This window comes from Mastigoproctus giganteus, chromosome 3 (assembly GCF_048544385.1).
Source record: "Mastigoproctus giganteus isolate SK-2022 chromosome 3, ASM4854438v1, whole genome shotgun sequence".
In the NCBI taxonomy this organism is placed as follows: Eukaryota; Metazoa; Arthropoda; class Arachnida; order Uropygi; family Thelyphonidae; genus Mastigoproctus; species Mastigoproctus giganteus.
Window position 1 is genome coordinate 148396451 of NC_143577.1, and position 10170 is coordinate 148406620.

Here is a 10170-nt window from a genome sequence, read left to right on the forward strand (position 1 = left end):
GATAATACGTGGCAACAGAAGGGCGACTGTGGCGCAACTAGTCGGTAATTGGAGCCTGGTGACGGGAGTAATGAGCACAACACACAGTACATCGAACCCTGCTGAAAATGGGGCTGCGTAGCCGCAGGCCGCTCCGAGTGCCCATACCAACCACGGTTCACTGGCAACAGCGCCTACAATGGACACGCGAGCATCGAAACTGGACCTTGAGCGATTGGGAGAAGGTCATTTGGTCCGATGAATCACGTTTCCTGTTGCATGTGGACGGCCGGGTACCTGTGCATCGTTTACCTGGGGAAGTGATGGTGCCTGGATGCACCATGGGATGAAAACAAGCCGGTGGCTGCGGTGTCATGCTTTGGGCGATGTTCTGCTGGCATATCCTGGGTCCAGTCATCCATGTGCCGGGCACTCTGATGTCTACCACCTACCTAAACGTCATCTTTAGGTAGGTGGTTAATAGGCCGCCGTAGCCTAGTGGTCAGGCGCGCGGGTGCATAAGTACACGTGAATTGAGTGACCAGGGTTCAAGCCCGTGAGTGCTGAATACGGTGCTATTTCTTGTATTATGTCTATCTTTTGAACTCCTCTGACCGTTTGGTCGTCCCGGAGTATAAACAGAAAAATTTATTTATTTATTTATCTTGAAAATATGCACCAAATTCAGATTCGAGCAGACAATGCCACTTACGAAGGTACCCTGGACATTGATCTTTTCACTGCTGTTGAACTTAGTGCTGCAGTGGCCAAGTTGAATCCTAAAAGTGTCTAGGCCTTTACCTGGTAGAAAATGCAGTCATCATCATATTTCATGAGCTTTACCCTAATATTTTGTTAAATCTTTACGACAAGTGCTTCTTGGAAGGCATATTCCCCAATTTCTGGAAGCAGGCACTGCTTAAAATTATTAAAAAACTGGCAAACCCTAATACCAACCCAAGAGCATGCCGCCCAATCTCTCTGTTAGCCAACCTGGGAAAGCTGTTTGAAAGAATGATAGGTTCCAGAATCCAAACTAACCTAAACTCACAAAACCTTTCATCCAACTCGCAGTATGGCTCCAAGAAAGGATCCTCCGTGGAAGATGTAAAACGCAGCCTTTGTAAAACACTGTACATATTCCACAGCAGTCTATGAGATGGCCATCTTTGTGGATTTTTAGGGTTTCCTTTGATACTCTTTGGTGGGTAAGTTCCCTCAGACCTCTTAGACTGGCAAACTGCAATTAGTATCTTTACAAAGTCATAAGATCCTACTTCAGTAACAGATCAATTCAGGATACTGCCCAACACCTGTCATATTCAAAATTTATAAACAGAGGTTGCCCACAGGGATCCGTGCTAGGACCACTAATTTGGAACTCAGTACTTGGTCAGTTGCTCAATAGAAGTTTTGACAACTGCGTAAATTTCGCCTATGTAGACGACTTCGCTATTTGCATTGCAGGAAGATCGAGGGGAACCCTTGAGAATCGAGCAAAGATTGTCCTGTATGACTTGGTAAGCTGGACTCTCACAAATAAATTAAAAATATCAAACACAAAAACAAAGCTAATGATCTTCGAAACGGGAAGTAAATTCCATATGTGGCACAAACTAAACACCTTGGGATCATATTGGACGACAGGCTCAGTTTCCAACCACACGTGAACAGTTTGGCAAACAAAATCAAAGCCTTCACTGCAGCCGTCCTTAGGATCTCCCGTTTGGACTGGGGACTCACCAAAAGAACCCTATCTCTCTACTATAAAGCTGTGTTCTTGCCAATTGCCTCCTATGCTACTGGGGTCTGGTTCCATAGGGTTACTAACAGTAAAATCCGGGCCAAACTCCTTTCCATGCAAATAGCCATGCTACTTGAGACACAGCGAGTACAAAGAACAACCACAACTAACGCACTGCAGGTTCTATCAAGGACCCTTCCCCTGGACCTATATATAGCTTATAGAGGCTGCATCTACAAGCACAAAAAAGGCCTACCTCACTCCTTGGAATAGAATGCAATACTATTACAAATATCAAACAGGAAAAAATAAACCTATGGAATAAACTCCCCTCCCTTTGGCAGGTTAGATGGGATGAAAGTCCCACTGGAGAGGTCACCATACGCGGATGTCATCTTTGCCATGGATAAGCCGCATTGTAATTGGTTCTACCCATCCATGAGCACGTCCTACATCCTAAGAGGACATGGCGCTCATAAAGCGAAACTGTTCCAATTCCGACTGGCGACAAATCCACATTGCTCCTGTGGGGAAGAGGAATCCTGGAACCACATCCTATTGTCCTGCTCCAACTAAGGACAACGAACAATACTTAAAAATCGGATTCAGAACATCTTAGAAGTCGATCTTAATGCCTTAATTGAAAATGAGGCTAACTTTCAAGCCCTTCAAATCTTCACCAACGATGTCTTCAGCAGAAGAATGCAGATGCTTCACCATACTGGATAATTCAACCAGCTCTTGCTGAGCTGTTTCCTGTGTCACCAACCAGTTATCCTGAACTTGAATTCTTTTAATCTCTGAGGTTGTTCATAGATGTTAACCGGCGCTTCCGTAGCCAGGTGGGCAGGAGCAACAATGCATAGCACACCCTTCTTGATTAGACTGGGGTTCGAGCCCGTGACTACCAAGTATGGAGGATACGGAAAGGTCAGGGAATGACCACCGAAATTCCCCGAGTAATATGGCCTCAGTTGCTAATGCTCCTAAAGACCAAACAACAGATGTCAACCACTGGTGTTATTATTTTATTTATTTTATTTTATTATTATTTATTATTATTTATTTATTTATTTTATTTTATTATTAATTTTTATTATTTATTTTTATTATTTATTTATTTTATTTTATTATTAATTTTTATTATTTATTTATTTTATTTTATTATTAAATTTTATTATTTATTTATTTTATTTTATTATTAATTTTTATTATTTATTTATTTTATTTTATTATTTAATTTTATTATTAATTTTTATTATTTAATTATTTAATTTTAGTATTACTTTTTAAAATCTATTTATTTATTTTATTTTATTATTTAATTATATAATTTTAGTATTAGTTTTTAAAATCTATTTATTTATTTAATTTTATTATTTCTTTTTAAAATTTATTTATTATTATTTTTTATTTCTGCTGGTACTCAGGACTGGGCGTCCTAAGTACGGGATTGCTGGCATCCACTGATATTGCACTACATCCTGGAGAAGAGGATAGCGTGCGGCCAGCGATTCTCGTCGGCCAATCACAACTGGTCAGCAGAATCGTTAGACCTGGCCAAATGGTGCAATCATGAAAGCCGGTTCGTTAAAACAGACAGTGCAGCTACGGACTTCTCCTGGAACAGTGCCCACTACGACATAACTAATCTCACTAACGTGACGATTAGCGAAGAGGAGCTAATCAAGGCCATCAACACCTTGTCCTATAAGAAATCAATGGGAAGTGACTCTATTCCCACCTTTTGCCTAAAAGTTGCCTCCTACTCCATCAGCAATGAACTGACGAATTTGTTTAACAGAATTTTACAACATGGAGTCGTTCCAAACACTTGGCTAAATTATAGTCATCACAGTTCCAAAGGTGCAGAATCCGACCTCAACTGCTAACTATAGGCCTATTTCAATATCTCCTCTCCCCTTTGCCAAAATTCCTGGAGAAGTGCATGTTTAAAGTGGTTGCCAATCAGATCCTTTCCCAGAGACCTCTGCATACACATTACACACTCTCATAAATATCACCGATAATATGCATATAGGCTCTGAATGTGAAAACCATTCAAGCCTGGGAGCAAGACTATGTTTTATTCATGCTGTTCTTCTGAATCTGAAAGCGACATTTTACTCAGTGCAAGTTAAGCCACTTATGTGGCTCTTGGAGAACTACTACGGTTTCACGGGTAATGTCTCGAAGCTCCTCAGGAATCTACTGACCAAGAGGTGCCTTACCTTCCAGCAAGGGAATAACTGCATCACAAAACAGGTGAAAGTCGGTATACCCCAAGGTGGATCGTTGTCAACACTGCTTTTTTCAGTGATATTTATTCCGCTAAAGAATGAGATACCTGCGTTTATGGCCTACGCCGACGATATTGTATGTTACCCCTCAAGCCCGGCTAACAGCTCACCAGACGAAGCAGAGGAATTATCGAAGTCTGTCATCCTGAACAAATATCTGTCTTCTTTCTGTGAATAAGCTACCTATTTTGGGCTTCAAATAAACCCTGAAAAATCCAAATATATCATCTTCTCACCTAGAGCACAAGCAGATCTTAATCCAGCAGCCTCTCTGCAGCCCTTCATTGCGGAATATGTTCTCATCGCCACTCATTCCGTAAAATTCCTAGGAGTGGTAATAGACGAAAACCTAACGTATAAGGAACAAATTCAGCAACTGCGTTCAAGACCTTTACTGGCTTTCTGGGGTATGAAACTTGATCTCTGTAGAGCCCACTACAAGGAAACAGTCAGAAAATATCTCCTCTACTATTTTAATTCTGTCATCAGTTGTGGTATTGAAGTTTGGTCGGCTGCTCCTATGTCCAGTCTGAAGACGCTCTGGGGTCTGGAATTCTGGGTCCTAAAGTAGGCCAACAATTGGGCTCATCTACCCTATACAACATCAAAATCACAGCTCTGCATAAATCCTAAAGATATACACTCCAGCCCAGCACCTGGAATATGCGAGAAAGCTCACAATGGCGCTTAATTTGTGCTCCGCTGCTCTCGACTTCGTTAATATCTGGGAAATCGTAGGCTGGAAAATCCCTGGTAGCGCCCTCAGAAACCGTCCAGTGCTCTATTCTGACCTGCAGAAGCTCTCGACCTTTAAGCGACACTTTCCGAACAGCATCATCGGCGCGCTGAACTCCACAAACATCGATTTGGATGTGTGGTCCAGAGATTCTGCCTACAGAGAAGAAAAGCGCAAATCCATAGTGAAGTGCAGTCAGCATTCCTGCAATTGTCAGCGGAACTAGTGAACTCCCAGTGAAAGTTTCCAGACTATCTCAATGTGTTGCAGCTGGTATATAATAACTATAAAAGCTATATGATGCAAAATAAGCTCTGTGTAATCCATTAGCACTTTCTATGGATTTTATGTACAGTGTACCCACGTAGTTTTGTATGTACTGAATGTAATGTGTCCAGTAAATTGTTAGATTTGTCTGGTTGCCTGTAGCGGGAATCGTGTCCTACATTTCTGTGAATAAAGAATTTTATTATATTAGATATTTTAGCGCACTGCTGAGGCGCAGATAGTAGATTATACCCAGCTCCACATGCGTTGGGATGGACATCAGGAAGCAGTTGCTCAGGTGTTGGCTGCTCACATTTCAGGCCCTGTTTACACAGATTCTGTAATCAAGACAGACAATTTGCAGAGATAGACCCAGGGCCTGGGCCACTACAAACAGGCCACATACAAACACACACATAAATAAATGTCATTAAGTTTGAATACATGCATTTACTTTACTTTTGAGTCTTTGAGAGTTTTGTTGCGTTTTACAATTTTGTAAGAGAAGCTCCATTTTTCTGCTGGAGTTTCTTACAGAGGTTCGAATGATTGTAAGTAGAGAGTGTTTCTGTTTATGTATTTTTGTATTTATGTAAATAAATAAATAAAAAAAAATAACCAAGCATCATTGCTGACCAGGTATTCCGTTTCAGGGAAACGGTCTTCCCCTCTGGCGGTGCCGTCTTTCAGCTGGATAATGCGCCATTCCACACCGCCTAAATTGCTCGAGACTAGTTCACGGAACATGAGGATGACTTCCAGGTATTGCCCTGGCTTCCAAATTCCCCAGACATCAATCCCATCCAGCATCTGTGGTTTGTGTTGGAACAGCAACTCCGATCTGCCGCGTCTCAACCACGGACCTTATAGGAGTTAAAGACTCTGCTGGTTACGTGTTGATACCAGATACCACAAGACACATTTAGAAATCTTGTAGCGTCCATGCCTCGCCGGGTACGAGCTGTTTTGGCTGCACGTGGAGGACCAACATCATATTAGGTAGGTGGTCATAATGTTTTGGCTCATCGGTGTAACTAAAGCTATCTGTTAAAAGTAGTGCAGCACAAAAGGCAAGTTAGTTCTGCTGTGAGAAGACCCATTGCATTATCCACGCAATTTAAATCTTTCTGGAAAAAAATAGATGAAAGGACAGATAGCCATTAATAGATGTTACTGACATAAATAAGATCAGTTGTTTACGCTTAATATTTGTTGAAATATGCTACTCAATAAGGCCTCAGTTGCCAATGCGCCATTAAACACTAAACCAAACACACGCTACTCAACCGACAGGTATATCTTTGTAAAGTCCAGAAAATTTTAAAATTGCCACCTCTCCATCGACGAGGGGGTTGAATTTTAAAGAGTTTACTGTGAACTGTTTCTAATGGCGGTCCCATATAGGAGACTCACTGGAAACAGTTTTCCCAGTACTCATAGGTTGGGATCGAATATTACATCTAAGTCTGACTGGGCTGTAACGTGTGAGAAATCTGGGTGTTGGTAAGAGCTCGCAGAATAACAGATGGGATAGGTTCAAATGAGAAAATCATCAAGCTGGATTTGGATGGATTCATTTTTAACTAGAAAATCAACTGACTCAGTGGTCTCGATAAGTCTCGCATTCTGAGTGATTTAAGTTATGAGTCCACCTTGTGGGGGACCTATAGCCACTTCTCGCTCCATTGAATCACGGATTTTGAGTCTGATTATTCCCTTCTGAAGGGAAGATGTCATAAAACTGAGCGTTTTCCTGCTGATGATTCCAGAAAAGGTAGAGGAACTTTCACCTGAATTGGCCCAAAGGTATCGTCTGTATCCAGATACGGTATCGTTAGCTAAATCTTTTCTTTTAGAAAGTTGATTGACAATACATTTTCAATGGTAATGAACCGATTTGTAGTGATCCAAGGTTGGGGTTAGTGTGGCGGATTTTGGTAGGCTCTAGTTTCCAATTAGTTAATGATTGTGGACAGACAGCAATGATTTTTCTATTACCTGTCAAAACTTATCCTTAATATGATTTTTAAGGACACAATTTCTATAAAGTGATGGAAGTAAACAAAGTGGTGGATGAAGTATTCTGTCTTTAATATAGGGATGATGCCCAACCTATACTAAAGATAGAATATGTAGTTGCAAAGTGAACGCACTTTGCAACTACACATTCCTATGGTTCGTGATGTCGCTCCTCTGCTGGGTGAAGAAGTGACTCATTTTGCTGAGCTTTTGCGCTTAATTCATGGTGCCAGTTCATCTCGGATAGTTCTTCTAGCTTGGCTCATAGTGCTCAGTCAACTTCACTGCTTCAGCTGCATATTTCTACGTTATATTGCCAAGAATATCCAAGAATTCTGAGACGGTGGTTTGTGGTTTTCACCCTCACTGTTAACCTCCTACATATTAACTGGGCATGGTTCGCTTAACGCAAAACTCTACCAATTCAGACTTTCTAATATTGTTTCCTGTCGATGTGGACTATCGGAAGACTCTTCTCACGTCCTTTTGAGAAGCTCACCTTACGAGGACCTCAGATTGGCTCTTAAGGATGTACAAAATTTTGCTGGTTTTCAAGAACATGCGAAGGTTTTAACTGATGCTGCATTTTTCTGGTCCATCCTTTATCAAGACCCTCAGAACTAAATTCTTCCTCTGCACAGTTATACCGTCATCAACCAGACCACTGATACCATTCCAGATTAAAAGAATTATATCTATAACTTGTTCCTGCCTTGCTGCTCTTGTTTTTGAATGATATTACTACTGCTGTTTGACTGTATACCTTTTCTCTTTGTGGACTACTGTGGATAAAAAAGACGTGGGCAAAAACGACATGGATATTGACTTTTTATTTACTTTACGCTATTTTATTCTTTATTTCTTCGTCTTCTGCTGTGCTGTCTCCTAGGAATGACTGTGTGTGTGAGCGTGCACGCGCTGTTCGTGGCTTGCTGGCACGCAGTTCTTCTGAATGGCACCAAACTCGCTTTGGACATTCAGTGCGTGACCGTTGAGGTTGGCCATGTTTCATGCGTAGTTGTTGCCTACCTCCCCGTGTTGTAGACGGACACTGGGCAAGCTTTCCAGGTGATAGCTTGGCTGGTGACAAAATTCCAGAAACAACTAAACAACACGCACACTGCACAAACAATATTACACAAATTTCTGGCCTTTTGCATAGCTCTGTAACCATATATGCAGGGTGCCTCAAAAATACACGGCATAACTTCAGGAATGAGTTCCTCATATGTAGACAATAAAAATATTTTATATCAACATAGTTCCGGAAATGCTTGGTTTCCTAGTTTTGAAGGTCTGTCTATGACACTTTAACTGTTCACATCACCTTATAGTAATTGTTCAAAATGTCCACCTTCTGCCTGAATACAGGACTCACATTGACGTCTCATGGACTCGCGAAGACGATGCCAAATTCCTGGCATGTTTCGTATTGTCTCACAACCTGCCACAATTCAACTGCGGAGAGTTTCCACATCAGCTACCGGAGTCGAATACACCAATGACTTTAAATGGCCCCACAAGAAGAAATCTAGTGGGTTTAAATCGGTGAGCGTGGAGGCCAGACAGTTGGTCCACCTCTACCTATCTACCGATCAGGAAACCTTCGATTCAGGTAATTGCGGGCTAGGTGGCTGAAACGTACGGGAGCGCCACCGTGCATGAAGTGGGCTTGTTGACGAATGATCAGTGGCGTGTCGTCCAAGAAATCAGGCACGTTGTTTTCCAGAAAGTTTCTGTACGCCTGCCCTGTGATTTTTGTTTTGAAGTACATGGGACCCAAATAACTTATCACCAAAAACACGCGCCCAGATGTTGAGACTGAATCGCTGTTGGTGATGTGATGGAAGAATTGCATGTAGGTTTTCCTCAGCCCATACGTGCTGATTGTGAAAGTTTTGGATTCTGTCTCGTGTGAACTGTGCTTCAACTGTGAATATTACTAAGGCAGAAAAGTGAGGAGTTGTACCACACTGCTGCAAGAACCACTGGCAGAACATTACTCGCGCAGGGTAATCTGCTAGTGACAAGGCCTGTACCCGTTGCAGATGGTATGGATACAGTTGGTTTTCTCGCAACACTCTCCAAATAGTCGAACGTTGAACAGCCAGTTGCATTGTTATTCCGCGTGTGCTGAAAAATCTCCTCCTCTACTTCAGGAGTCGTAGATCTTGGTCGTCCTCTGTCGGCAGCACGAGGTGTAAAGGTCTCATGTTCACAAAGCCGGCGATAGATACCTTCAAACGTTTTCCTGTTTGGACATCTTCGTTCTGGGAACCTTTCGTGGTACAAACGACGAACCTCCAGAGCATTCACGTCCGCCAAACCGTACATAAAGTGCATATCCGCTTGCTCATGATTTGAGTACATGGTACTAATGGAAAACCACCAGATTCTGTCAGTACCTTGTGATGAAGGAAATCACCTGCGGGAGATAAGACATTCCGTTTAATAACTCGGGAACCAAGCATTTCCGGAACTATGTTGATATAAAATATTTTTATTGTCTACATATGAGGAACTTATTCCTGAAGTTATGCCGTGTATTTTTGAGACACCCTGTATATATATATATATATATATTTTTTTTTTTTTTTTTTTACCTGTATAAAATGGGTTACATTTGTCACACTTGCTCAAGCTTGAGCAAGTGTAACAAATTTGACCGAGTATGTTTGACCTTCAGTAAGTTTTTCATATTTACTTCAGCATTTATGGCTCACATGGCACATTTGCGGAAAAGAATGAGCAGATAGTTCATCTCCTCGGGTGACCCTTGGGCTTCGCATGAATATGGTTAAAACAGACTGAATCCGTGGGCAGTTCTATCAGATGTCAGCAGTTCCCCTCCTCCGGTAGTTGTGTAATGGTATGGAGAGTGTTTTCGTGGTGGACATTGGGCCCGTTGGTGCCAGAGCAACTTTCGATTACCACAGGTTATTTTCAAATTGTTTCCAACTAGGCGCATTCGTTCATGGCTGCAGTGGCTGTTTTCAACAGGAAACCATTCGCATTAAGGCGCCATTTCATATGACCATAATTGTACAGAAACTGATTCCAGAAATATGAGAATAAATTCAGCTTACTGCAATGGATTTCCTGTCACCAGGTTTCAATTCAATTGA